The following is a 5,393-nucleotide window of genomic DNA, read 5'->3' as shown; positions in this document are numbered from 1 at the left end:
CTGGAAATACTGTTTAACCTGTTTGCATTTCTTATTCTAGGTCTCTAAAACTGAAATAATTATAACTTGTAAGTTTCTTGATAGGATTGAAAGAATATTTATGTATAAAACCCTTAAAACTGCGCCTTTATATAGTGAGCACTCTGTTCTTACTAAGTGCTGTTGTTATTAGTGCTAATGAGGTTCAAGCCCTGAGCATGACCAGGGACCCGGGCCCTGCTCATCCCCCCTGCCTCCTGCACGCCCTTTGTTACGGTTCCTGTCACTCTGTTCCACAAAAGCCAGATTTTTATTCCGAAACTGTATTATCCCTTTCCTGCTTATCTTTGTTCACGCTGCACCAGCGATTCACCGTTCAACATTAGCTTCGCACAGCCTATTTTCTATTAAGCTTCCGCCAAATAAAATGGAATGTTGCCACCTCTGTCCCCAGCCAGATATTTTGCACACAGTTCTTCACTTCTCCTTTTCCCCTTCTTCTTCTAGACTGTGAACCTTTCAAGGGCAGGGCAAGTGTGTTAGAGACTCTCATAGCCATGTTATAGAGAAGGCATTAAGAAAAATGTATGGTGAACTAAAGAAGGTTTAAAGACTCTGTGTAGTAACTCTGAAGTCATAAAATTCTATTTAAAGTATAGCCACAGACTTTGGCTCCATGACCTCTTCTGGCAGCAAATCTCATTTATGCCTATAAATGGCATAAAGTAATTGTTATTTGTTCAAAATTCAATGTCCTATAATTGTGTCTAGTGATTTAAGACACTCCTGTTAATGGAATTCACTTTCCCTTATGTCTGACATGTTTCTAACAACATCATTCAGTCTTCTATAGTTTTCTTCTTTGTGAAATGGGTGGTGCTTTGTGCAGCTGTTTCCCTGTTCCTTTTATTTATAAGTCATACAGTATTTTTCTTAATAATTTGCACTATCTTGAATCAACTGGTTCAGAAGTAACTGAAAATAATTACAGTAGAACCTCTGTATGTTGACCACCCAAAGTACTGTAACAAACTGGTCAACATACAGGAGTGGTCAACATAAGGAACTAGGCCTACTGTGTTTATATGTACCTAGGGTGCATGTCCAGTCTGTGGAAATTAGGTTCACTTAAGGAGGTGGGCAATGTAGGGAGGTGGTCATGTATGGAGGTTCTACTGTGTATGAAATAATGAGTCTCCATATTTTTCTTCTTCAGTAAATTTTACTTAAATCTACTCAAACATTCTGCATAAATCTCTAATTTTCATTATTTAAATTATTCTTTCTGTACAGTTGACCTAATTTTCATAGATAAGACTTGTACCACATATACTCAATGGAAAATTCCTTACATTGTTCTGCTATAATTACGGCTAAAAAATGCATTTGTGTTTATAAAATGATTGAATTGGATTTTATCCTATATCCCAAGTCCAAATATTTCTTTCTGCCAAATTCAACAACCACCACTGTCTTTCAATCCAGCACCTTTGAACTGGCTGCTGCTTTCAGGGTTGCCCCTCTATTATCAAGGGGACACTTGAACCAATCCTTTCAATTTTAATCAGCATATGCTAGTCTCCCAGTCAAAACCCTCCTGTATTCATTGTACTATCAATAAACTCTGACCTCCTTACAGTGGCCTTTGAAACCCAACATTGCCTGCTTATCTAGCTTCCCCTGCCCCTACCATGGGACCTGGGGTCATCACAGCTACAAGCATTTTTCTGGGATTTTTGTTCTTCTCCTTGAACATGCACTGCTTATTCCTGTCCTAGTGCCTCCTCCCCTTGTAAAGCAAGATCTTGAATATAATGAAGGCTTGAGTCTTTATCTTCATCTCAAACGTGACCTCCTTCATGAAGCTTGTCTTCCCTTATGGACTTCCGTCACTGGATGTATCCAGTCCCACTGTTAGGAGCCGCAAAGATGCTGACATGTCTCGCAGTTCTTTCGAAGCTCTGTCTCTGCCTAATGGCCCTGCTAATTCAGTCTACCCTGGGTCAGATTCCTCAAAGGCTCTTCTACTTCCTTCTTCTGATTCGTGGTTAAAAGTAAGACCCTCACAAACCTCCAGGGCTAAGCCATTTTGCTCTTAGACGACCCATCTCCCCTAGCTCATTATCCAGGCCACATAATAGCCATGGGAAACTTGGGATTGCAAACTGCATCTGTCAGGCCACAGAACCCTGTTAACTACTGGGGTTACTGTATGTTCACATGGGATTTCTCAGCGCAGTAATCTCTTTCCCCCTATTTTAAGCTGGAACCCTTAGCATCCCTCAATTTAATGTGAAATTTCTAAAACTGTTCCCTATGGAGGCTTGACCTCAAAATGTTGAGAGGAGAAAATAAGAGTTGTGTCAGACACTTTCTTCATTGACTGTGCTCTTTCTACCTATTCTGATGTTTCTCAAAGGAATAGATGAAGGCCTTTTTTCCTCTTCCCACGTGATTTTAAGCTCTTAAATAAAATTCTCTACAAACCCAGTCATTTTATATTTGTTGACAAATATCAAGATGAACAGTAATAACATTAATAGCATTTAATATTATTTAAATTACTAAATCTCTTGGCAGAACTTCCAAATAATAGACTAATCTACTAAGCCTGTTATTGATATGGTAAGACAAAAATAACCACACACCAAAATAAAGCTTTAATGACATAACCTGAGTGTTCCTTTCCCACCTGTACCCCTCAGCAGGTCAGTAACTTGACTGCTGTAAAAGGAAAACCATGCATGAAAGCAAAGGTAAAAATGTATTATCTTTATTTGACTGGTTTAGACACGAATGCAGTAAATGGAAGAGATTGAGGTTCTCCTTGCATGTAATAGAAAAAGGAAAATAGAGATAATAACCATATTCAAATAAAATATTATCAACAAAAATAAGCACAAGACTCTGTCATTTATCCAGTATGCTGACCCATTAAATCCTAGTCATGATTTGGAAAATATACACACATATAATCACTCCTAAAACACACATGTACAAAGCTGTTACCATATAGATAACAGGACTCAGGACTCTTGCTGGCCTTCATTATTTGCTCTCATTCTAGGAAGAATTCTAAATGTTTGATTTTTCTGACTTCCCTGCCAAGGTCATTTTGAAAGCATGAAATCAGATGTTGGATGCTAAAATAAAACAGATACAATGAAAACAAGAATGGCATTTGATGTTGAGACAAGAAATAGTACAAAAAAAATTACAGATGCTCTGGAACCAGTTTATATGGGTATAAATACCTTTTCTCTATTTTTACTAGGTTATTGAGTGTTTAGATCCTATGTGAATATTGTATTTGTGCTTTAACTTTGTTAAACTTTGTTCCTAAACACATATGTACATGGTTTCAATAAAGAAACTTAATCTGCCCTATAAAATGTTTCATTATTTTGTTCTAATTGGGAGTTATCACAGTATTGAAATTAGATAACTAGGCAAAATAGTCTTATAAATGATGTCCAGAGAGCCCTGTGCAAGTGAAGGCTATGATAAGAAAAAATAACTTTGAAGTTAGGTCAGGATTTGACCCCTAGCTATCATACCTTGTGGCATCTCAAGTTGTATGCATTCCAGAACCTTGTAAAATGAGGAAAATAAAACTTATCTTACAAAAAGTTTGTGATGATTAAGTGATAGTCACACACCACTACAAAAATACTAAACACATATTACAAAATATAGATAAAGTTATTCATCTACAACATCTTATACCTTTGGGAAAAGAATAATTAGGTACGATTTAACTTTAAAGACATGTATTTCTTCATCTTTGCATTACCTTTAAATGTGTTTAAATTCAGTATCAAATTATAAGAAGAAAAGTACTAAATTAGGTGAAAAATTAAATTATTTTCTTTATGATCCATCCTAAGCTATGAGTAAATCCACGGAAAAATCAGACTGAATTTTGTTTAAAAATCTACTGATTCCAAGAAGAAAAAATTCATGTGTTAGAGGGACATAAAATTGGAATAAAAGATTGTGTGTGTGTGTGTGTGTGTGTACACACACGTAGTTAGTGGAGGATACCTAACACTTTCGGTAACATTTAAGAGGCTGAGTGTGATTTTGACAGGGAAGAAATTCAAACAATGTAATTGTGGAAGCATTACTTTTAAGGAAGAAATTATGTCTGCCCTTTAGTTTAAGTGCTTCTATAGTTTATAGATACTTGTTCTTGATTGAGGTGATGAAAGCTAGTGGGTCATTTTCCCACTTTGAATTAAATCTAATCTTTATTCATTATAGAATAAATAATTCAATAAAATTTTAAAGTGTTTTCCCCATTACATCAATAATGTAAGTTGGCACACATGAACAGGAAAATGAAAGATGTTTACAGAAATCATCTACTTATGTGATCTTTATTTTGCTAAGCATACAGATAATGATCCAAATGATTTAGTAGCCTTGTTTCATAGGAGTTGTTTTGTGTTTTGTGATATGAACAAAATTTATTTTGCACACGGAAAACAAGAGACCATGAAATATTACGTATTTAGTTATCAAAATATTTTATACTCACTTTCTTAACATTTCAATTATAACATTCATTCTTTTTAATATTTTCCTCATTGTATATTTTAATGACTTAAATTATGGAATAGAACTTTTCTAAAAATTGAAAGAAATTCCAAACTAACATAAGCGAAGAACACAATAATACATACAGAAAGGTATATGTTTGTGTGAGGCATGATTCCTTTCAGATCTCTTTGGTAATTTAGCTACATTTATAGGACACTCAGCACCTTTAACTAATGTGATTATTTTTTTCTCTCTTTCTCATCAGGTTTAGCATGTAATAACTCAAGGAGCTGATAATATAGTGGCGTGGTTTAACAACTGTCTATGTGCTTCCCATGATATGTTCTCTATATTGTAAGTACATATTTGCTTTCTCAGTCTATCCTGACTGTGCTATAAATGTGTTCAGTTAGAATGAATAGATGACTTAGGTTGTTCCTGAAAATTATTAGGTAAAACTCATCCAAGGTATAAAATAGTTTTAGAAGGTTATCTTATGTGAAGAGATCACCTGTAAATTTAACATTGTGTCAAAGTTAAAGCATAAAAAATTGTTTATTATGGTAGGATAATATTGTTTAATTATACTTTTATAAGTCTTATATTTAATATTCTTAAGATTTCCCTACTCTTTAGTTTTCTTGAAAAATGTAAATATTTATTAAACATGCAAAATTTTGTGCTAAAGTCTTAAAAGTTCTTCAAATGTCTTTTGAAAAATATAATTTGTAATGTAATATAAAGTTCAAGTCAATTTCTTTCTACATTTGTTATCTTTTTAAAGTGAGAATTAATTTTGGTTACTAACATGTGTACCACTAAATCATTCATAAATACCGAGTGTGCCCAAAATGTATATATATTTTAAGAAA

At 34.2% G+C, this 5,393-nt stretch overlaps 1 protein-coding gene across 1 annotated transcript in view; it reads left to right on the top strand.

Annotated features, from left to right (window-relative positions):
- The first annotated feature begins 4,785 nt into the window (after positions 1 to 4,785).
- FUT9 (fucosyltransferase 9) overlaps positions 4,786 to 5,393 on the top strand; it is a 95,199-nt gene continuing 94,591 nt past the window's right edge. Inside the window, exon 1 of the mRNA XM_023518226.1 lies at positions 4,786 to 4,875. The gene's annotated coding sequence lies outside the window, so the exon portion shown is untranslated. The remainder of the gene's footprint in view (positions 4,876 to 5,393) is intronic.

Source organism: Otolemur garnettii, unplaced genomic scaffold (assembly GCF_000181295.1).
Source record: "Otolemur garnettii isolate 467f Iridium unplaced genomic scaffold, OtoGar3 scaffold00132, whole genome shotgun sequence".
NCBI lineage: Eukaryota > Metazoa > Chordata > Mammalia > Primates > Galagidae > Otolemur > Otolemur garnettii.
This window is presented reverse-complemented; position numbering and strand designations above follow the sequence as displayed.